Source organism: Melopsittacus undulatus, chromosome 1 (genome assembly GCF_012275295.1).
Source record: "Melopsittacus undulatus isolate bMelUnd1 chromosome 1, bMelUnd1.mat.Z, whole genome shotgun sequence".
NCBI lineage: Eukaryota > Metazoa > Chordata > Aves > Psittaciformes > Psittaculidae > Melopsittacus > Melopsittacus undulatus.
Genome location: NC_047527.1, coordinates 48,356,008 through 48,379,652, shown reverse-complemented (window position 1 = coordinate 48,379,652; position 23,645 = coordinate 48,356,008). Strand labels below are relative to the sequence as shown.

General features: G+C 39.9%; 1 protein-coding gene and 1 long non-coding RNA gene across 2 annotated transcripts in view; both read left to right on the top strand.

Moving 5' to 3' along the window:
- Positions 1–4,826: 4,826 nt before the first annotated feature.
- On the top strand, positions 4,827–6,612 carry LOC115947224 (uncharacterized). The gene is made up of 2 exons (XR_004081165.2): positions 4,827–4,939; positions 5,663–6,612. It is a non-coding gene; the product is annotated as an uncharacterized lncRNA (long non-coding RNA).
- A 13,554-nt stretch (positions 6,613–20,166) lies between these two features.
- Positions 20,167–23,645, top strand: part of RBBP8 (RB binding protein 8, endonuclease) — a 41,370-nt gene continuing 37,891 nt past the window's right edge. Inside the window, exons 1-2 of the mRNA XM_031052822.2 lie at positions 20,167–20,308; positions 21,917–21,971. The gene's annotated coding sequence lies outside the window, so the exon portion shown is untranslated. The remainder of the gene's footprint in view (positions 20,309–21,916; positions 21,972–23,645) is intronic.

Genomic DNA, 23,645 nt, shown 5'->3' with positions numbered 1-23,645 from the left:
TGCTTCACTTGCAAGCTAAATAATGTAATTTTTACTTGCAACTCCACTAAAGAAAAAAAAAAGTGAGGGAGAGAGTACTGGAAAACTTCATAAGTAGTCATCAGGTCCCAAAAACTTACATCCACAGCACAGCCTACAATTGTCCTAATCTGCTTGAGCACTTGGTGACAGAGTAGAAGACTATTGTCTATACCCAGCCATGGGAAGGACATGAGACAGATCTTTACCAAGTACATTTCAAAGCTATTATTTGGTAGACAGCAAATGACAGATGAAAGCTGGGAAAGCACAGTTCAATCACAGAAAAAAATTGTATTTTTTCTTTTTTTTTTTTTTTTAAACTCTGCTGTTCTTGTTCTCCCTGGCTCCTCTCTCCATCCCCACATCTGTTCCCACTTACTCTGCCCCCATTTTCTCACTGGGAAGAATCAGACAATCTTTAGTATTCATTCCGAGCATCTTTGAGGAGTACATACTTAGTCATGCTTCTACTCTACTGGATGTCCTTGCCTTACATGTGTCCAGGCCTTGACTCAGCAAAATCCTTCAGCAGGGATCTCATTCTACAGAAGTGCTTAAACCCCCAAATCTATAGCATGCATTTAATTTTGAGAAGTCGTTCCACTGAAGATAGCAGGAGTGCTCTGTTCCTCACTGTCTTCTCCTAAACTGGGGTCTGAGACCTGCATATGGCACTTACTTTTGACACCAAGAGCCAAAAAAATGAATATTAATTGTATAACAAATATCCAATATATATATACACACACATATATATAGTGTCAAGAAAGACTGCTATTTTCCCCACCCTTTTGCAAGGTGAGCTAATTAGAAATATTCTTCCTCCTTTTGTTATATACTCAGAACTCAGAGCAAGACATTACTCAGCTGGCTCATGAGACTGCAGCTGGGTCTCTGTGTGTCCCTTGAACCACGGAGAATTAGTGAGCCCCTGGGGCACTCATGTTGGACAGAAAACCTTCTTTCTTACTCTTTCACTGACCTTTCTTCAGGGAAGGCTCCTTACCCTCAGCCCTCTAGGTGGCTCAGGTGTCCTTTACAGACCAAAGCACACCACAACCTCTGATGGAGGGGAAAAAACTGCCTGAAAACACAACAACGCCTGTATTTGCCTATTCCTTGTGGATAAATGATTGTGATCCATGGGAGGAATAGAGAACTAGCATGGATGGAGGAACAACATCATAAGACCAACAGACTGCTATGCAAAATGACAGCTTAATAGGCAGTGCCTGTAAGCATTTATTGTATTAATTAATTGAAATTAACCTGTTTCAACTACTAGGAAGATTTTAATTCTGTTGTAAATGGCAAGTGTTCAGTGTGCAACGAAGCAGATAAATGTAGAAAATCACTGCTCCACAAGAGAAGAACGTTGCTGTTAGCTCTTCTTTTTAAGAGAAAAGGAGCTGACATAACAGGACAGGACGTTTCCCACTCAGAAAACATGCATGCTCAGGCAAGCTGCAGGACCGTGTAAAGCAGGCAGCTGTGGAGAGATGAGTAAGTCCAATCCATTCAGAGATAAAACAACTTTACTTTCTTTCTTTTTTTCTTTCATAGGATAGTCTAATGTGGAAACTGCCAATCCTTCTCCTCTCACTACCTCTTTGATGTTCATTTGCTTTAAAATTTTTCCCCTGTGATGAACAACAGAGATTGCCAGTAAGTATTTGCAAGCTCAGCAGCAAAGCAGAAGGAACAGACTATTTGTTGTTCAAAATGAATCCTTGAAAATTACTGCCTACAGTCATTCCCTTCTGTTTGCTTCACTGTTACAGGATAAAGGCAAGCAAACAAAGTACAATGGCAATAGCTATAATAATAACTCATTAATGTAAACTTCTACTGGAGGCTTGTAAGCCTGCAAAATATCACTCTGAAAGGGATACTGAAAAAGATGTATTTATTTTCTCACTGCCTACTCCTTTCTACTTGTAGGTATTACTTACAATGGACGATTTTTTGTTTAAATGTCAACACTGTTAAAATTACCACAAGAACAGCCAAAGTACCCTGTCCATAAGGGTCAGATGTTTAAGGAAAAATGCAAGAGAGTCAGAGTACTACAAGATGGTAATACCTTCTCCAGACACACTCCCCATGTCAAACACTACATACGTTGCACATGATGTACACAGACAGCATAACCTTCTCCTTCAGAAGGCATCCATCCAGGAGTCCTTTCTTGAACGGGATGCTCCTCGCCTCAAGCCAACGGCGGGTGGCAGCACTAGATGGCACTGAAAGCCTTGCAGTTTGGGCAAGTTTAGGGTTATTTTGAGCTTTACGCGCCACCTGGTGGTATTGCGGACTTTTTCTTGCAAAGTCTGGTTAGGTGGCCCTCTCACTGTCAGCCACCACTTCCCACGTTTGCCAGTAACTAGGTATCAAAATACAGTGCCATCGAAGTTTTACTAAACTGAATAGTATTCCCCCTCCTTTCTCATTATGCTTTTGGGAAGGAGTCCAATATGCGATATACTTACCAATTCTGATTTTTGGCCAAAAACGTTTAATCAGAGAAAGTTTGGCTTGCTTACAGGCATGCATGTGTTGCCAAATGCAATCCTGCTGCTGGATGTAAGAGCATTTCAGTGCCCTTTTTTCCATAGCTCTTTGGCTTCTCCTCCTTCATGCTTCCCCCTGAAAACTCAATCAAACAGGCAGGACAAACCTGAAAGACTGCCATGGGAGGCAAGAGCACAAAGAATATCAAAGGCACGCAATCACATATCCATATAGTCTTCCAACCTTACTCCACCCACCCAAAAAATAGAAAAAGAAAGAGGAAAAAATAGAAACAACAAAGGATTTGGTCCTTTCCCCAACGCCAGGAAAGTAGCTAATCATCCTTCAAGATGCTGCACAAGAACGCTGATGACCTAGCAAGGGTTTTCTCCCGTGCAAGTTTGTTGAAAACCTACTGATTCCTGACACTTTTGTTAGCTTCTTTGGCCTAAAATATTTTAGTAACAAGTAACATCTTATTTCATGTCCACAGAATGTTCCTCCTAGATAGAAGTGTGCATTAGTTGTGTACTCTAGATTCTGCTTTGCCATTTCCAGCACAGCATCCATTGCCAGGCTGGAAGCAGTGTGCAACAGGTATACACTAAGCAAGCATCATTTCACATTTTGAAAGACTTTTGCACTACTGTAAAAACTGGGGAAGGGGGCTTCATTTCAGTCTTGCTCATGTTGAGGCTGACAGAGAAAGCTCTCTTTCACTTGTTTAGGATCATACAGTACACTTTGTCTTTTGCTTCTACTTTGTAAACTGATGCTGAAACAAGAACTTGCCAAAGTGGTGTGACAAGGAGGAGTCCACCCTGAAAGGTAGAAGAGCTAACTTGTTCTTGCTGGCATTACCAACAGTGGCACACCAAAGCCAAAACTCAGATTACCCTTGTACAACTCGCCAACAATTCAATTACACTGTTACCATCCTACATCCCAGTGCCTGGGGGAAAGGATGAAGGGGAGTGGCAGGTATCCACTAAGTCATAAGGTGGGCAATTCCGCAAACTGCCAGACCAAATAGACCAGCCAGGGGAATTCAGAAAGGAGTGCAAAACAGTTGACCTACCTAAAATGAATCCTCTCATCCACATAATGAAGACAAAATTTGCATTAGAAATCCATACAGCTGTTTGGAAAGGGGAAGGTTGCCCTCAGGGACAAATCCACTCCCTAACACCCAGCCTTAGCATCTCCCTTATGCCTGGCCAAGGTCCTCCCCCTCATGAGGAAGAATCCTCCCCCTGAGGCGCCTAAGCAACAGTGGAGCAATCCTGAGGAGGATGCTTTATTAAATTAAATGTCCTCGTGGGAGGATAGAATTCAGGGTTTTTTCCCCTTCTTTTTTTCCTTTTTTTTTTTCCCCAAATTAGTCTCCTTTCTCAGAGAATATGAAAGTGCTGCTTTTGTGTGGCACAATTCAAACTGAACTTTGTCTCTTTGATCTTTTTTTAAAGTCAAAGATGCATAAAAAGTAACAGGTTTCCAAAATCAGGTTGTCTCTTCTTCCAGATCTGATTACTCGCTCCAAATTCATCATTAGGATAGTGTAATGTGGATCCATGTTTTAAGCAGGACTAGCCAGGGAAAACAATGAGGAGTGTCCTGCCTAAATTAATACCACAACATGTCCCATAGAAAATAAATAAAAGATAAATCAAGCCAAGTCAGTTTCATTTAGGCCAAATGTGGGAGGAATTTGGTCTTGTTCTATTCTAAAAGAAATTAATATAAGAAATATATCCTAAATAATCAAGACTGGAAAATGTTTTGTATATAAGTAACCACAACTACATCCCTAAAACACAGATGGGGATTTTTCACAGCTTTAATATCAGGTTTCCTATACAAAATATTCAGCAGAAATTCTCAAGTATAGTATTCTTTACTTTTTATAGTTAGCTTTTCTTTTTTTTTTTCACTTTAGTCAGTATAAGCCCCTTAACAACACACTCCTTTTGCTGTCCTATTCTTTGTATGCTGATGAAAGGACCATATATATAAAACATCTTTGTAGCAAACCCTTAGAAGGTCTCTATTTTTGTAGGGTAAGAAAGAGCTTTAACTTGGTAGACCTGGTAATTGCTTAAATATTGTTCTGCATACTGGCCAGATGCAAACGGAATAGTACAGTTATGGTATGAAAAATGATAAAAATAGTAACATGGGGCTTGGTGTTTATGATCACTTAGTGACTTAACAAATATTCTTGGGTTAAGTTTTCTTAAAGCTGTTTTTCTAACCTCATGTTGTACAAATTCAATATAGGCTATATCAGCCAAGCTGTATTAGCCCAGTATTTTACTGGTGACACCATAAAGAAGCAAAAGATGAAGCTTCACATCATGATGCCTCTATGCAGCTTCCACAACGGGACTTTGCACTGTAGTCTGCGTAGGTATGGACACCACCATGGTTACTTCCTGACTGCATTTCAAGCTTGGGTCTCACCACATGCTTAAGCTCAAATTCATTTCACATCTAAATATTTGAGTACTAATATCCAAAATGCAGGAGCTTCAAACAAGCAGAAATTTGGAGCCACACTATTCCTTACCCGAGATTCAAGTATGTGCCAACCCATAGGCTATGTTAACTCATGTCAAATTATCTGCTCTTATCTCCATGCAGCAAAATTACATGGTCAGTACAATGCAGACAAGTCAGCCTAGGAGCCTTCTTAAAAGGCTGTTGTCTGCAGCAAGACAGTATAGGGTATGTAGGCTGCTGAATTGTACTTTAGAGACAGAACTGTAGTCACACAGATGAGAAAGTACATGTCATTTCAGGCAACTTTCTGGACTGTGCTCCAGCAAGTAAAGGAGATGCAGCCTATCTGTCCCAGAATTTCCTGAGTCTTCTTAGAACAAATGCAATCTCCGTCTCTGTCTTAGGTTACACACAGCAAAACTGCCCTTCAGTTAGACAACTGACATGAAAATATTCCTGATTGTGGCACAATCAGGGAGTAGATTTAAGTAAATTCCATTTCTATCCAATGGCTAATTCCACCTCTGCAAGACAGTCCCCATTCTATGATCATTCTTTGCACAAGACAGGAACATCAGTCAGGATGTCAGAAGGGCTTTCCAGCCTGCTCCTGTTCATTATTTCCTTGCAGCTCCTGAAGATGCTGAGCAAAATGGCAACACTTGTTCTGAGAAGGCAGAGTGCATGAACAACAGACAGTGCAAACTCCTCTTCCTACGAAGCAGTACTCACTGTCTGTATTGTACCATGATGCAGTTATGTTGTTCAGACATTTTACTGTTACCAAGTGTTTGGGATTGTTTTAATCTATTTTTCTTCCAGGTTTTCTTTATAGAGCAACTTCATATAGAGCAACTTTATTATCCACCCAGTTGGGAGAGGTATATGAGTAAAATTGGCACAGATCTATAGACTGCAAAAATGAAGGGAGGCCAGACCTCACCTACTCATACTGCACAGAGCTCATATTCACATAGGTAGGGTCACTGATGAAGACAGGACTTTAAGTTACTTGCTGAGAAGAAAATTAACATCAGAAAAGTAAACAGAATTACAAAGTTCTTGACTCTCCAGCTTTGCTGAGACTCACAACCTCTTTCTCATGACCTCCTCTAAACATAAAAGTCACCTTAACTTTCCTTGACATGAAGAAATTCTCATTTGTATGAGACTCCAGTGACTTGCCTCACTGGCCTTTTAGGGCATATATACCTCTTAAAAGAAGAAAAAGGTCAGATTCATTATAGACTTCACAATTCTACTCATGACTACCAGGCTGTTGCAATGTAATGACTCCAGGAGATAGGTCTACAGTCCTAGTGTTAAGGAATGCAATTTGAGCCTTTGCCGGTACAGACATGTCACTGATGCTACTAAAACAAAACTTGAGCTAAAATTTGTTTCAAGTCTTTACTTGCTTGCAATGGAAAGTTTGCTGGCAGCTGTTGTCATCATTAGCCTTGTGGCGATGTTTTTTTCTGAAGTGTCTTGTGTCTTATTGAAGCTTAATGCTTGTTAAGTTGGGAGGGGACTTTGGGTGATCTGCCAACAGCAGACAATAAAGTGTTCTCTTCTCCTGTTGTAACAGAGTCATAAGTTTTGGTTTATGGATAATGGCAGCTACATACAGTAAATTAAAACACACACACAAAAAAAAGAGGAAAACATGTGGGCTTTTCTCTAAATAGTCTATTTAGCCCATTACAGGCTCCCCTAGGGCTTTAAATGCAATTGTAAAAACACCCTAATTTTTCACTATTAACTATTTTATTTTCCTAGTAGGCTAAGAGTGGGCATTTTTATAGCAATATCCCTAGCCATGAACCCCAATTTTAGAAGTTTTGAGCTCTATTCCTACCACCCCACTTTGCTGTGACTCCTCAGACCAGCTGTGAAAGTTGTAGTCTGGAGAATGCCCCCTCCTCCCTGCCCACCTCTTTGGGAAGGAGTGGAAAATCATCCCCTGCTTGTACACTGTCCTCTGGTTTTGCCTACTCACTTATGGATTGCTGGGATGGATGGTGGTCTGGCTATTAAATACGGGTCAGATACATCACCTTTATCCTGTAAACTGACAGACGTATCTCAAAGTGTGCCAGGAAGCCCGGGAAGGAACCACTGAAGCAAACCAAGCAGCCTAAAGCAGACCCAAGTACATGGGCCCTATGCAGTGAAGTCTGCACATGTGGCTTCAGGAGCTCTGTCAGAGCCATGGGACTCACTTCAGGACATTTGATAATTCACTGGCATAAAACAACAGAACCAATTAAGCCCACCAGCTTCAGGACAGTACAGCACAGCAAGCAGATCAGGAGGTACTATATCACCTTACGGAGTCACACAGCAGCTTCAGACTATTAGGCTTAAGTTTAGGTTCATTACTATACAACATGTCCAATGAAGGCTAATCAGATAATGATATTTAAAAAGCAACCAGCCACCTTCAGCAGAAAGAAAAAAGCTGGAAGTCCGAGTAGGGAGCAGCATGTTTTGACCTTTGATTGTGGTTTTCCTTGCTTGCTCAGGTTGTCAGAGCCCTTGAAGTTACATGGAGCAAGTATGGCCAGAGACTGGCATTGTTCTAGCAGCATGAGGAAATTAAACTGCAAAATAAATCTTCAAAATGTGTGTTATTTAACACAGAGCACGGTGGGATGGAAATGTAAGTTAAATGGGGCATCCAGTTCCTTACAGTGACTCCAGCTCTTCAGGGTGACCTCAGACACTTCATCTCCGTCTTTTCTCCTCCTCTGTATAACAGTCATAATGATGATACACCAGTGCCTTACCCTTTTCTGCCTCAACTCCTCAGGCAGTGAGTTGCTGGCTGCTGTGTGCATACACAGAGCCCAGCACCACCGGGCTGGCAGCACAGCTTGTCACAGCTCTCACAGCAGCAGGAAGGTGAGCAGCACTTCTGTGTCACCCTGTGAGCAAATGCACAGCAAGGTTCACTGCCTCTGCCATGGTGCAGGTACAAAGGGAGCAGGAAATAACTACTTTCTGCACACTTAACAGTTTAGAGGAGGTAATTGCCATACATAACTTAAACCTTATGGGCAACTCAGGAAAGTGGAATTAATTAACTGTTTTGGCACTTGGGCTCGATTCTACTACTAGCGTGTATTACAGAACATATAAACATCATGGAAGTGACAAATAGATCATAGAACCATGATCTATTTGTCATGCTGTGCAACAAATCAGGGAAAGTACTACAGAATAGGAAGCTAACACCTTTCTTCATGCATGCTCTGCCTTACAGAATCATCTCTTCCTGTAGGGATCGAAGGCAGTAGCATTACTGCTATTAGATGTCTTTCAGTTACAGAAGGACAAGAAGCACAGAAATAAACTTTCACTTGTTGTGCATCTGCCTTTCCTAAGTGGCCAGCACAAGTATCTCACTCAGTTTAACCCTGGAACCTCAGACTCAGCCAAAAGCCAGCTGAGCCTCCCCGAGCTCACTTACCTAGGTATCTTTTGCCAGGTTCTCTGCACTTGCTTGTTTTCCTAGCTTACTTTCATGGTACTTGAATGTCTTTTGATCTTCCTGCATGATAAAACTAGATAAACTAATAGGAAAAAAATAAGAAAAAGAACAGAAAAGACAAATTAGCATTTGTAACAACAATCTCACTGGAATTTTTCCAGAAGCCTTGTAGTCTGACCTTCCAGAGGCAAACAGGTTACCAACAGAATCCTTCCCCCTGTTCTGACCAAACCATTTATATAAAAATGGGAAGGTATTTCCTCCTAGCATCAGGATTTTCTGAAAAGTATTTCACACATCAGTTTGTCCTTAGGTATGGAGATGGCCAGCTTCCTTGAGGGAAGTGCAAAGGTCCCACCTGAGATGAGTCATCCCTCAAAATTAAAGGTAAGGTAATGGCTGCTCAAAATTAGGCAACTACCATGTTCCCAGGCCCAGAACTCATAAAAAGACCTGCCTAAATGGCTGTCCCAAGATAGGCATTATGTCCTTTTGCTTTTGAAGTGTCTCTAAAGCTCAGGTTGCTTTCCCCTGATGCTACAGCTCTGTAAGCAGCAATGGCATATGTATTTCAAACATCAGTCACTGCTGAAAGACAATGAACAAAGGGCCATGCAAAAGAGGAAAGAACAGAGAGCCAAATTCTCTCAGGTCACATGCCAGGTGAGATGACAATAGTTCAGGCTGCTCACTTGTCTAAACGGGGCCCTGCTGCCATCTGCCCACATATTTCTGTCTTTCCGGTGTTGTTGTCACAGCAAGTCCTTCATTCTTTTGAAAACAGCCACCTGAACTATTGTATGTGTATTGATTTGGTTGATTTGCTGCCTAATTCAGAACATCATTAATCTGATACAGAGAGCACTGCTTGAAAGGCTTTGACTAAGTACAATATCAAGTGTCACCCCTGGCTTTAGAATACAAAAAGTACAGATAGCACAAACTAAAGGTCCATATTCTCCCTGGTTTAACTCTTCCAACCTTTCTAACAATTGTCATAAGGTGATTATTCTGGAGTTGAATCAGAGAAAAATCTGAACTGAAACAGAATCAGGAAAATGTTGCTTGGATACACATGTTTTCCTGATTTCTGAAGCATGCTGTTTGATTGATACTGCTGCAAACGCTGATGATTGGAAACATTCAGGTTAGTTTCTCAGATGTTAGAATTTTGTTGCTTCTCTGAGGACTGCAATATGCTCAGCAAAAGTGCTAATCACTTCCTCTATGCAAACAAGATCAAGTTATCTTCAGAAAATATGCAGGTTGCTTCTGACCAGTACTGGTGAAATGCTTCAGAAATAGTTGGGTAACAGTCATTATCATTGTGAAAGTGAGTATATTTAGAGTAAGGAGCAGCAGGAATTTACTTTCACAAGGAAAAATCTTTCAAACTCAAATCCAAGTCATCAGTGTTCATGTCTGAAATCCTTCCCCCTTCATTTGCTGTATCAGTTGCCATCTCTGCTGTTCCCACACACTCCTTCCTCTGCACAGACTGAATGCCACTCCTGGTGTCAGCTGCTGCCTCCTCCAACCCTGGCCTCAACAACTCTTGTCAGCAACCTCAGCAAAAGGTGCTGCCCTACAGGCTGCAGTGCACCAGCCAAGTGCTTTGGAGTGTGGTCTGTGGTCCCTTGTGGGATTTTCAGTGCTGTCTATGCTCCCTCTCTTCCTAACAATACATATGTATGATTCCAGAAGAGCAGGTGGACTATTTCGTTAAGCCAGCTGAAAAAGAGGGGGTGCCAAGCCCACAGGCAGCAGTGCAACAGCACTTTCATAAGCCTCAAGCAAAATAAAATGTAGCATCTTGTCCAGCTTTCCTGCCCTTGATCACTCCCATCCTCACTCCCAGGGGCTCAGTCTATCTTCTGTGTCATGCCTATGGCAGCAAGAAACTCCCATGGTTTTACTGAAACTGAATACTGACTGAATTATCAGTAATTCTGGTGTCCCTTAAAAGAAACTTCACAAGGCAATTCAATGAAGTAATTTCTGTCCCACCAATAAACTTCTTATGTTAAAAATGGTATTTTGATCTGAATGGCAGAGGCTGGGCCTGATCCTGACTAGGTTTTAAGCCAACAAGGCAGTAGGAAGCTAGGGCATGCTTGAGCTTTCTCTTTCTTTCACAGCCCAAGAATGGATTGAACATGATCTAGAAACTTCCAAAAGGGAGACAGGGAGAAACCAAAGTGTCTGTTTTCAGTTTCTAAACCAATTCCAGTACCAGCTGAAATCAACCCCATGAAATTCACTCATACCACTATGTCTTTTTTTTTTTATGTGCTATTCCTCTGCCATTGCAAAATATTTCCTGAAGAAAATCCACCTGGTATTGCTGATGGGTAGAGTACTTATGACAAAAAAACAACTTATTTCTGTCACTGAATTATTGTTTTTCACTGACGTTAAGAAAAGAACCTGGAGATTAGCCACTGATAAATGGTTTATATTTCCTCAAAGGTAAGTTTCCCTGTTTATGTTGCAATTCAGGCAATCAAGCCTATGTCAGATTGTCAGTAACGCGTGACAATAGTTTCCTGTAACAAACAGGCCATGTTCCAGTACGCACATTCCACTTGCATTAATCCTTGTATTGCTTTGTGCTTAAAATATAGGAGGCAGATGAGATTGGAAAAACAACAAAGATATCATCTGAGCAGTAAGTATATGTGTGCAGAATTCTTAGAAAACCAGCATTGCTGACACTGGGCTGTCCTAGGGCTTCTCAGCATGTAGATTGGATCTTGGCACCCAAAAAAAGAGGATAAAGTAATTCACGTGTGCAGACAAAACTCAAGAGCTGAGGGTTTAACCCTGGCTGCTGCAGTGAAGAAAGTGGAAGTAACAGATTGCTCCTGCAAGGAGATATAACCTCTCCCTCTCCTCTGCTCTCACCCCAAAATAGCCACCAGCCATCTGTTTTGTTGGCTTTTTACTGAGGAGCAGCTAGGTATCTGGCTGCACAGGGGGAGCCGCAATTGTCTGCTTGGACAACAAACACTCCCTCTCCCTTCCAGCGCAGACATTTAGGCAGCAGGATCCTTGCCAGCCCATTTTATGGAACTTATTTTATCTCTTAGTTCTGTATGCCCCCACAGAATAAATAGAGACAATTCCTGGAAGAACCCTAAAACACAAAACCTAAAGAGCAAACAACCATTGAAAGGAGAAAGCACAACAAGACAAATTCTTCCCTCACCTACACTCAGATCATCCATTTCAGGCTGGAAAACAATTACATGTACTTCATTAGTGAAACATTTTGTACCTTAGTATATAATGAGGAAGTCTGCCCAAACAGTAGCAGAGCCTAGATCAATACTTTAGATGTGGTTTAACACTTTATGCTTTTGTTTCAGTGCCTTTTAAAGAGCAACTCAAATATGAGTCCCTGATATTTGTTCTTAGAACTAATCATATTACTGTATTTGCCTGAATATGAGCCAGGAGTGAACTACAGACATGAGTGTCAGAAGAAATATATGACCGGACATATACACTGTTTGTTCGCTATTCCATATGTACTTTAAATTGCCAGGGGTGGGGGAAGGTGTTCTCTTAGATTTTCAATTAGCTCACACATTTTCATTTATTGAGTTCAAAATGGGTTTGTTAGGCAGTATTCTTTGTTGTCATTTAGGTTCCCATTTGCTGCCATTTTACAGAGCATACTGTCTGGTCCTGACTGTGTATGAGTCAGCTGAGTTATAAGAAGGTAGGTGGAGAGTCTGCATTTGGGCCAGCTAAGAGGAGCAATTGTTATTACCCAGTTAGTTTTGGCTAGAAGTAGACTGGGAGGAAAGGAGGAGGGGGCATCCTTCACAAATGTCATTAATTGCAGAGGGTGCAGCACAGTTATTTTTCTTGGTGCTGGGGCAAAGAAAGAATGGCTTCACCGGTGTGTTCTGATTTTGCATTTCTAGATACATAAGAACAAAACCACATTGCTGATTTGCAAATAGAAACACCCAAGGCCTCCACACATTATAACTCTAGGTCAAATTCCAATTACTTTACTTTTGTGAAAGCATCTGTTAAAATCTGATTTGTTTCCTAAAGAAGAAAAGAGTGAGATAAATTTCACATGGGATATTAGGACAGTCTCTTTTAGATACTTGAATCACATAACACCCTATTAATCTACACACTTTATCTGTACAAGCACCAGTTTTAGAGGAGATACTCCACATCAAGCTTTCTGACATTTCTGCCCACTTTGTACTACCCACAAAAGAATACGAATGAATCTTGCACATGGGATGTGAGCAAGTTTCAATGGATTAGCTACACAAAGGTAACCACTGCCAAATGGACTAGGGAATGACTTCAGAGTTCACTAATTTGTCCACTTTGAAAGTAGGCTACATTACACTTATTACAAGTGTTTGCTGAAAAGGGACAAAGGCAAAGTAGCCAGACCTCCATAAATTCACACCTTAGCTTGTTTCTCTTTAATTTTCCTATGTCAGACACAGTGATGAAAGATGATACTTTAAATTGACTGCACTGAGGAAATCCAAAAAGTTGTCTGTTCACATTCAGTCTATGCTTCCTGACTTAGTTTAGCTGATTAGGAATGGAAAGTAAGTGGCTGCATATTAATTTGTTCAAGCTTAACTGAATCATTTAAAAATGCCTTCTACACTGAAATCCTGTAGTATCTGTTTTCTCAGGCAGCATGAATCAGAATCCTGATGAGCTGTCAACTGGATTCTGCTCTTCTCTGGTGTAGGCTTGGATAAAGATGACCTGAGCCATTAGTCCTGACACAACCACCTTCTCTGAGGAGCTTATGGAAGTACCAGAGAACTACACTTCCCTTAAGGGAAATTCCCACTTCCCTTGGAATTTTCAGAAGCTCATAAGTACTTATGGAAACAACAATACTTACATTGTGTCTGTATTGTACTTCTTTTTTTGATCACTGGAGCATTGAAAATACTGTGGTGTTATGCACAGCACAGTAACCACAGTGCAAAAAGAAACCTGACAGGCACCATGTACCGAAGAATCACTTCAAAGCTTAAATATTTCCTGTGCAGGTGAAGAGTTTAAGTTTTAGCTATGGAGCTTTCCTGAGGGAGGAAAATAAAGTTAACACAAAAGACACTGTTAAATCACAATTACCTTTTCTGTGTTTGTTTTTTTTTTCTGTATTTTTTTTTAGTTGATAAACAATCTCTTCAGTGATAAGTTGGGAACGAGGAAAATGTGTCGATTCTAGAATTAGTCCAGGAATGCACTTATTCTGTAGCTCTAAGTTCGTTATACAGTTTCCTCATGAAACTGAGGCCTGAGCAGCATTCGTATCATATTAAATAAGGTTTTTGGCTACTGTGCATATGCTACTTTCCCAAAAGTTTGATCGCTTTCATTTATTGAAAAGGTCTGAGCATGTGCCCCCTCAGACAGGTACTACTGATGGCTTTGTTTTAAAATGAAACATAGTTTTTTTTGTTTGGCTTTTGTGGGTCCGTCACTTTTGCCTTTCCTGCCAAGGTTTGCCAGTACTTCAGCTACCCTAATGGAGTGTTTGTGGGGCTGTGCTATTATACTAATGACTCCAGTTTAAAAGTTCCTTCTGCTAAAGTATGTATTTTTTTTTTTTAACCAGATTATTTCAATGATGTCCTCCATCAAGACAGAGGACACATCTGAAACATGGTATTACTTGGCAGGCAAGAGAAATGATGGAAGAAACCTACTGGGAGTCTGCCACTTAATGGTTTTATCTGAGCACAAGGCAGTGTCAAGCAGTATTCTTCCTTGCTTACTACAATGGGATGCTGCTGGATCTCCTTCACAAAATCAAATTCACTAGAGGTACATGGTTATTGGATTACAGCCAGCTTGTGATCTGCTGGATGATATGCTGAACTGATACTTATGGGTCAAGGCACAGGCTGAAGGTCAAAGCTGGAGGCTTGATGGGTCTGTGTCTTGGTTTGCTGCTTTTCTCACTCAAGGCCTGGAAGGGATTCTCAGGTTACAAGGAGCATGGTCCTGTATGTTGTGTAGTGACTAGCACCACAGGTGAAACGGCTGTTCAAGTTTATCTTTCCCCCTTGCTTCAAAAAGCAAATAGCTCCCTTAACAGCTCAAGGAAGAAACATATACCAGAACAGTAATGTTTTCAAAAGTTCATTTGATTATTTTATCATACAAGAAAGGTAGTATAAGAGGATTAAAAATCTGTCTTCAATAAAGTCATTAGCAAAGTTCCTTCTAACTTTGGAAGTTCAGAATTTTACCTGAAATATTAATAGTGAAAGTCCACTTTTCTTTTGAAAAGCTGGAACCTACTTTTACTTCCATCTAGTATTTTCCCAATACTCTCCTGCTTTTGCTGTTTCTAAATACAAGAAACAAGAGAGGCAAAGCTTTAGGTATTAGAAGAGAAAATCCTATAACAGAAAAACTGTTGAATGAAGTTACATAACATAGGAATAGTTGGGTTTCTCTTCATGTTTTGAATTCTGAAGATGCTTAATAACAAAGTGACATTTTAAGTTTCCAACAAATGATACTTTCTTGCTAACAACAGGTTTCAAACCAGAATTGTATTTTTTCACTAATACTCAAAAAAAAAAATGGAAAGCAGCAAATAGGGGTTTTTTTTAGCTTTTTAATAAACCTAGTGAATCGTCTTGAGAATTTTGGTGAATCTTTCTTCAGTAACAGCTTGATTTAAACTATTGAAATATGAAACATTAAGAGAAACCAAATATGTTAAGACTATTTCAGCAAGCCTCCTGCAGTAGAAAACTGTAGCTTAATAAAATTACCTGGAGACACATTAAGGATATAGCCATATCCAAGGTCTTTGATAAAGGACAACAGAAGAGGCTCTAAGTACAAGCTAGATCACCCTAAGGTGGGAAAACAGTTCTGTATAAAAAAGAAGATGCAGAAGACAAAATGGAGCAATAAAATATACAATTTCAACATGGGAAAAGGTAACTGTGAGGTCTCTGATACCCCTTGCTTCTATGTTTCCACATAGGAAGCCTGTTGCTTAATACAGTATCATCTGAAAAAGAAAACAAGTACAGAAAATACTTATTATTCAGACCCCCAAACAGTGACACCAATATCACTTCCGGTTTCTGCTTTATAACTCTCTTCATAGCGAATACTCACTCTTCCGTAAAGATTAATATCCACCAAAAAAAAGAGGTAAAGTATTCCTAAATGTTTGTAAAAAGATATGCTGCAATAATTCATAATAATAATTCAAACCTGGTCAAATACAGACAATGGACAAGAAAATCCAATGACAAGGGATGTTGAGACTTTAGTTTGTGGCAGTCTTTTCTGAAATAAGTAATATCCAATCACTCTCTACATGAGAGCACTGAAAAGACTATTTGTAGGGAGTACTTCTTTGAATTAGACAAAAATGGAGGTTCCAGTTATTTGTGCAATCCCATTCCAGAGTAGTCACTCCAGTGTAATGGTCTGAGGTGCTTCAGCTACTTTCTGTTTGCATTTCCTTTCCTTCCCTCCTCCTTTCTGAGAGTGGAAGAGACTGCTGGAATTTCCTAGCAATTAATTCTTCTCTTACATTTCCTCACAACATTCCTGGAGCATTACAGCTCATAGCAAGACCTCTCTACACCCCGAAGTTCACAAACCTGCTTTTCTTTCTTGAATTACCGAACTGGACCAACTGTTAAAGACAGTCTTAAGAATTGTGAAGAAAGACAGACCGGCACCAAAAACATTAATATTTCAGGGCTTTTTCACCTCAGACAAAAGTAGCCAAGCTTTTATCGCAGGCTTATTTTTGTAGTGAGAATAGTGACAGTTCTCTTGTTGGTTTTTTTATATCTTGCCAATGCCCAGCCCTGCTGTCTCAGCAGAGGTAAAGGAGAATTTATCATCATCAGCAAATTAATTGCAACAAATGTTAAATTTGTTCATGCTCAGAAAAGTATCAAGGAATGCTTTAGGTTGCATCCTTTGGCTCACTTGGAGATATTCTTCTCTAGCTAGCCTCTAAGTCAGAAATTAACTGCTGCTACCTCTCTTCCCTATCCACGGTATGAGTTGGCCTACTTCTCAGTGTGCCTTTTATGAACCATCAGTCTCCCTGTCCTTACACTGCTACACAACCAGTCAAGAGGAGAGAGATATTACCTAACTCTGATAGGGGTGTGGGGGCATGTGTGTTATCTGAATTTGTTTGTGAAAGTACTGAGCAGCTTTTGATAGCTACGGGGAGGTATGTTGTAAACTCTCTGTAATGAATACTTGTAGACATGAATGTTTGTGCATACCTTCACTATAAGAACAAGTTAAAGCCTGCACCATTTAGATTGACTTACTTTTCAGAATTACAACTCTCTGAGCTTCTTCTCCTGAAGACAATTTTATGTGGTCGCTGTATAAATTGGAAGAGTTCACTATAAGTATTATGCAGATTTTCTTGACTAAAACTGGAGATGACAAAAAACTTGCAATTTCTTCTCAATTTGAAAAGCATTTAATAATAGTTTTGATTTGAAAAAAAACATTCATCTGTAAGAGCCATTTATTGCAAATTATATTTAAAATAAGAGTATTCAGTATTTCAGATTATTATACTGCCTTCTTTAGGAGGAAAAGCAATCTCTCCCACAGAGAACTCCAAGCAAGTCTGATAGTACAATATTTATTTCTGTGGTATATGTATTTTTAGAATTGTCATGAGTTACAAGGATGAGAATAACAGCCAAGTCATGTTTATCCAAGAATGTATTGACACACAATGACTTCTTTGCTCTGTTTCTGTAACTCGTGGAAATGAATATAAAAGCCTAATTAAAGTTCTCAACCCTGCCAGTAACCCTATATGAGAAGCCTTAACTGATGAGAAGACCCTACTGAATCTCTAAGGGGGGTGTGTGTGTGTACACAGTGGTTTTGGTTTGGGGGAGCAAGAGGCTAGAGAGGAGAAAGGGTGTTAAAACTCTTATTAAATTATTAAATTATTAAATATTATCTTATTAAAGCTACCAAGTCAAAGGAAGAGGTAGTAAAGATCCCTTTTATCTCCATACTTTTCAGACTCCAGTGAACAGTTAAATGGCAAACCAAATGTCTTTTAAAAGCCCACTATCAGACTCACTATAAGGCTCCAGTTTTAACGATGAGCTCAGGATGCAGAATGTAAAATTTCAGATGTTATCTTTTATCAGACCAACTGCCATAGCTGGAAGAAGTAGACCAGCTTTGAAGCACTCCAGCCTATTACACAAGCAGGACCTTTTTCACACTGTTTAGTCTAACAGCTGTTTTGGGTGGTAATTTACCAGTACTAATCAGCTATGCAGTTTATCCAATTATGCGACACTCATAAAAACTGTAGGCAGACATAGTACATTCACATTGGACAGGGATTTAATGTTCAAGATTTGTGCTTATGGAAATAGCTTTAGAGTCTTTAAAAACTCCAATTTTGTATGGCACCAAGACCATGGCATAGTAACGAGAGACACAGAAGCCAGTGTCTTCATCCCATTTGGCACTGAAGCCCAATTATTCAGTATAGCCTACTGAATCACCAAAACCACTTCCTGCAGCGGACTTTTTGTAACTCTCTTATCCAAGTACTGACCAAGCCCAGCCTTGCTTAACTGTATGAAATCATAGCCTAAGGTGGTGTGACTGCAAGCACAAACAGAGTACATGTCATTTCAGCTCAGTTAGTAATCCAGTAGCCTTCTTCAGAAATAAGCCTTCCTTTCAAGGCTGTCATAAAATGTAGTCTTATAGGAAGAGTTACTTTCTTGTAATAAAATAATCTGATTATATTCAAATACCAGTATTTTCTTTCATGTATTCTGGTCAATAATGAAAAAAACTGCTCATGTTGCACAACACTGGTTGAATTTTATGGTAACTTCCTGTTCTGATCACTAGCTACCTAGTAACTATTATTAAACAGAGTAAGTAAGAAAAGATCTAAAGATTGATAAATCATTATGGAATCATAGAATGGTTTGGGTTGGAAGGGACCTTAAAGATCATCTCATTCCAATCCCCTGACATGGGCAGGGATGCCTTCCACTAGACCAGGTTGCTCAAAGCCCCGTCCAACCTTGCCTTGAACACTGTCAGGGATGGGGCAGCCACAGCTTCTCTGGGCAACCTGTGCCAGTGCCTCACTACACTCATTGTGAAAATGTATTCCTAATATCTAATGTCAATCTCCCCTCTTTCAATTTAAAGCCATTCCCCCTTGTCCTGTCACTACATTTCCTTGTAAAAAGTCCCTCTCTAGATTTTTTGTTGGTCCCCTTTATGTATTGGAAGATTGCTATTAGGTCTCCTGGAGCCTTCTCTTTTCCAGGCTGAAATTATACCTCTGTGGGATCATTTTATGAACAAACACAAGCCTCCACAGTTACTCAGAGTCTTTGATAACATTCAATAGAACCAAGTTTTTTAAGCTTAAGTGTTTAAATTTATGTGCCTAAATAAAAAATAAAGGAACCTGGCTAAGCACAGGTTTAGCAGACTGGTTGCATGTACTCATGATCACCTTTCCAGATGCATTAAACTTCTGCAGCTCCTACTGATTTTAGTAAACATCTCTGACAATCACAGCAGGAAAACTGAAAATGATGGTCTGTATTTGTATTTAAAAAAAAAAAAGTAGTAAGTTTACACAAAGGCAGGCTTCTGTCAGGGCATATCCTGATCTCTGCCTACAGCTTGAATAGCTATGTTATATGCAGGACTGATGTGCAAGTATTCTTGCCCCCCAGCCATGAACAAGAAGCAGAGCAGCAGCTGCTGCAGCCCATGTGCTATTGTAACAGGGCAGCTGCTGTATCCTTTGGGGGAGAAGCAGGGTGTTGCCTCACAAGTAGTTGCTCACAGTCATGGAAGCATGTCCCACACACTCCATGTTCTCTGACCCGTTTCACCTTGAAATATCCTGTGCAGTAATGAAAAGTGAGCTTGCACTAAAGTCACATGGTGAATATGCCATGTGATATTCCAAGCTCCTAGTGCCATCTCCCACTTGTAACAGATCTATGCTGAATACTACACATACAGTAGATATAAACAGAGGGACTGGAATTAAAACTGAATTAAAGCATAATTTGGGGGTTTTCTTTAGCTGGTTACACTAAAAAATTTGGTGTTATTTGATTATAATAAGTCTGTACAGTTAGTGTTAGTAGAAAAAAAGGTATTTTCTTTCCTGTTTCTCTTTGTACTTCTGCTGGGCAAGCCCTCTAGCCCAGTGCATCTGCATATAAAATGAAAGAAAAATTATAACAATAAGATCTTGCTACACTTAACAAGGATGTATCACTCCCCCACCCCTCAGTAAATTATTTTGCTGGAGGCTACATCATTCTCTCTGAGTAGTATGTTGGGAGTTGACAGAGGCGTGAATAATTCACTGTGTATGAAGCCTCCCCGGGCCGAGCTGAGCTACAGCATGTTGGGCTGGCCTTTGATGCAGACTGGTTGGGCAGGTTCCTGGACGCCCCAGGAACCGGTCTGACGGGCCTGTTATGCCAACAAATTCTGGTATGATTCCATGCTCTCCAGAATGCAGAAACCTGCCCAGCCAGTTAAATGAAAGGCATATTAGGTTATCCATTGCACATTGTATATATCTTAGGTGCAGCAGATCTCCTCTCGGCATTCTCTAGTGTGGTCCACAGTGGCTTCCTCATCTTACTTACACTTGAGGTTTATAGCTGGAGGGGAAGTCAATAGTAAATATTTATCACCCCGATCAAGAACAGAACATTTCACAATTCAAACAGAAGGGTGAGTTTTGAAAGTCTTTCTTTAAAATTAATTTAAGATAACCTTAAGCAAAAATTTCTTTTATGCTTGAAGTGGTATAACGGCTATCTCCTTAATGCGTCTGAGTACTGCCAGTCTCTGTGGTGCCTGTTGACAGGATTTTTGTGAGTGCAGCTTTTTGACCCTTCTGTGTGCATCTCAACATCATCTGCTCTGACTGCAAAAGTATTTACTGGAGAGACAGTTCAATGAACTAAGCACAGGAGTGAGAGATGGAAGCTCCACTGCCAGTGACTTTAGTATTTTGAGGAGGTCACTTAAGTATTGCCTACTGGTCTTCTCTTTTGTAAAGTGTTTTTATAATCCCTGTCTCATAACAGCACTGTCACAGTGCCATTAGAGTAATGTGTGTGGTTACTAATTCTTGCCAGACTTTTTTAATTGTTCAATTTTATGAAGTTAATTTAACCTAGATTTACATATTCAGAATTGGCTTCATGGTAAGATAGAAAACATACTTGTCATTCTTACTGCCTTCTTTCTAGATATTTATTAGAAATGTACCTGTTTAGAATGAGTAATGGTGGTGGCAATGGTAACAAAAAGCTGTCCTAATCATGAAGAGTAGGCGAACCTGAAAGTTGTACCTGTATCTGCAACGGAATCCATTCACAGGTTCTGTGTCAAATAAGAAAAATTAAACAGTGTGAAAACAAAAGCTGTAGGATCTAGTAACTGATTAACTACTGGAGCTCAGAAGTACTTGCTGAGCTGAATAGAAAGGAATGAAGACAGGTTTTGTCATGCCTATTAGGACAAAATAACTCTTTAACTTAAGTAAATGTGAATCTTCTCGCAATGTGTGTAACTACATTTTTTAAACCCATCACATGGCTACTTCCATCTCCCTGATACCTTAATTTTGCCTGCTCTTAAGTGAATCAATTACCCTTCTCTTTCATGATGTGAAAAAAACAAATCAGAGTCCCTGGTGGACATAAACCACTAGATACAAAAATATCTATACAGGATTATGTAAGACTTTATGGTAGTCACACAGCAGGAAGCTTCAATTATAGAGGTGCTCATTGCCAGCTATTTCCCAATTGATGCAAAAATTAACATTACTATTCTTCTGTAGAGTGCCAATATAAAGGCCTCCTGAGCAGCCTACAAACTCTGTGAACAGCAGATTGAAATGACCTTCACATTAGCAGTGTTGTGCCTGCATGTAAAAATTTATCTTCAAATTGTGGGAAAGTGGAAAATAACCAAGTTTCATACTCTCATAGCGGCTAAGGGGGGAAAAAAGCCCAACACATTTAATTTTTATCATCCCACTGATTTTGCAGTCAAAAACAGAAGGAAAAGTTGCTAAGGAATAAACCATTAAAAGAAAGAAAAATCTATAGCTGGCTGAACTGTCTGGTTTGCACAAGGACTCTGTAGAGCCTATAAATGCTTCAAGAGAGCTTTGAGTTCTAAAGCCACAGGATTTTAACATAATGCATTCTGAAAATTCCAACCAAATAAATTAGTTTTTCAAAATAGCACTTGCCATCCTCTCTCTCTCCAGTTTATGTGTTCTGTTTTATCTGACTTTTCATCAGCTACCTTTTTTAATTTTAGGGGCCAGAAAGGGCAGGAGCCATTGTTTGAGAATTTTATTTTTTTTTCTCAAAAGGTAAGTAAAATATTATTTCCCATATGTTTTGTCTCTTTTCCTGTTTTCCTGTCCTGAATTCTTGTCGTTCACTACAGTGAAAGGTAGGTGGCATGGTTTTCTACATAGGTCTGTAAACTTCTACTTCAGCCTTCCAAGGTTGAGATAAATATGCAGAACTACTCAGACTATTCACGTTAACCTGAGAAACGTCGGCAGGAGCAAAACATTTCTGCATGCAGCTAACACAAATAGATGCTGCTGCTTAGAGTCTGAGGATCAGGAACGCTTGGGTCGTGCAACAGCATCCCTCAGGCTGCTCTTTCTTTTACTCCATCAAGGCTCTCTAAAAGCCCTAAGAGTTTCAGTTCAATGAATCCTGGCTGTTCCTGACTACAGATGAGGAGCAGTAAAAGCACATCAAAGAGGGTTTCTCAAAGTGAACAATGTTACTGGCATCGGGGAGTTTGATCTTGGCTGCATTTCAAAAGTGGCTATGCAAGCAGCTTGGGAAGAATCAAATTCAGCTAATGGGGGTGATGGAGTGAATCCTCCCTGTTTTTCCAGAGAAAGCAACTACCTGTGCCAAACAGCAGTGGTGTGCCCTGTGTGCCCTACTGGCTGTAAGAAATCACACCCTTCAGGGGACTCCCAGTTTGAACTTCCTGTTCAAATTCTGTTTAGGTGGCAGCTGAACAGTGCCACATGCTCTTATTTGCTGCATCTGAAGTTGGGCTCCTTTGATGTCCTCATTGCCAACTGCAACATAAAGTTTGTCAAATGAACATGAGTAGAAAGTTAAGCAATATATTCATCCCTCAGCGCAGATCTGCAAGTAAAGGAAGTTTTGATCTGATTGGCCATGTATGTACATCTGCAATCCACTAAACATCATACAAAGAAATTACTTCACTTTTTTATATATATGTATATGCATATATATATTCAAATACACAGGAAAAGAGTGATATATATACCATCGTGTTTAAAGCAATTAAAAGATTAAAATTGGAGTTCTCCATTATAATTCAAATTTTAATTTTTATGTATAAATTTAAGGCACTAGAAACAAGGAATATAAGCTTTCTGCTGATCTCTTTTAACCCTATTCTGTGCGCATATGCAGTGAGCTAGGTCACCTTCTGCTACCTGAATGGTTAGAAACACTGATGTACCCTCTGTAATACCCCCTAAAAAGGGTGGGTGTGTGAATTAAAGGTTTTTTTTTTTCTTTTACCTGCGCTGCAAAATTGCAGTACAATAGAAATCTAGTCATTAGTTGACTTGCTGGCAAATAGTCCAGTCATCAAAAAGAAAGGCATTACTGCTAAAGCATAATTGAAAATCAACAGCTTTGCATACCATTAGTAAGATTAAACATTTCAGACCGGCCAGGTCTAAAATGGGCTAGGATTAAATCAGATTCCATTTTTGCAGAGTTGCTCATGGACGAGTATTCTGTCACCTTATTTAATGTGCCATATTAAGGGTTATTTTGAAACCTGGACATGAGCCATGCCACCATAGAAAGTTTCATATCTGTTCAAGCGCAACAATGGTGAAGCATTTTTCCCACAGTTTTATTGTCTAGGTGTGTGTGTTTACTCTTCTGAGATGAATGAGATGCAGTTCCAGTTAGACTAGTTAGCTTAAGACACCCAATATAAGTGAATGTGGAATACCAGACTCCTCAGC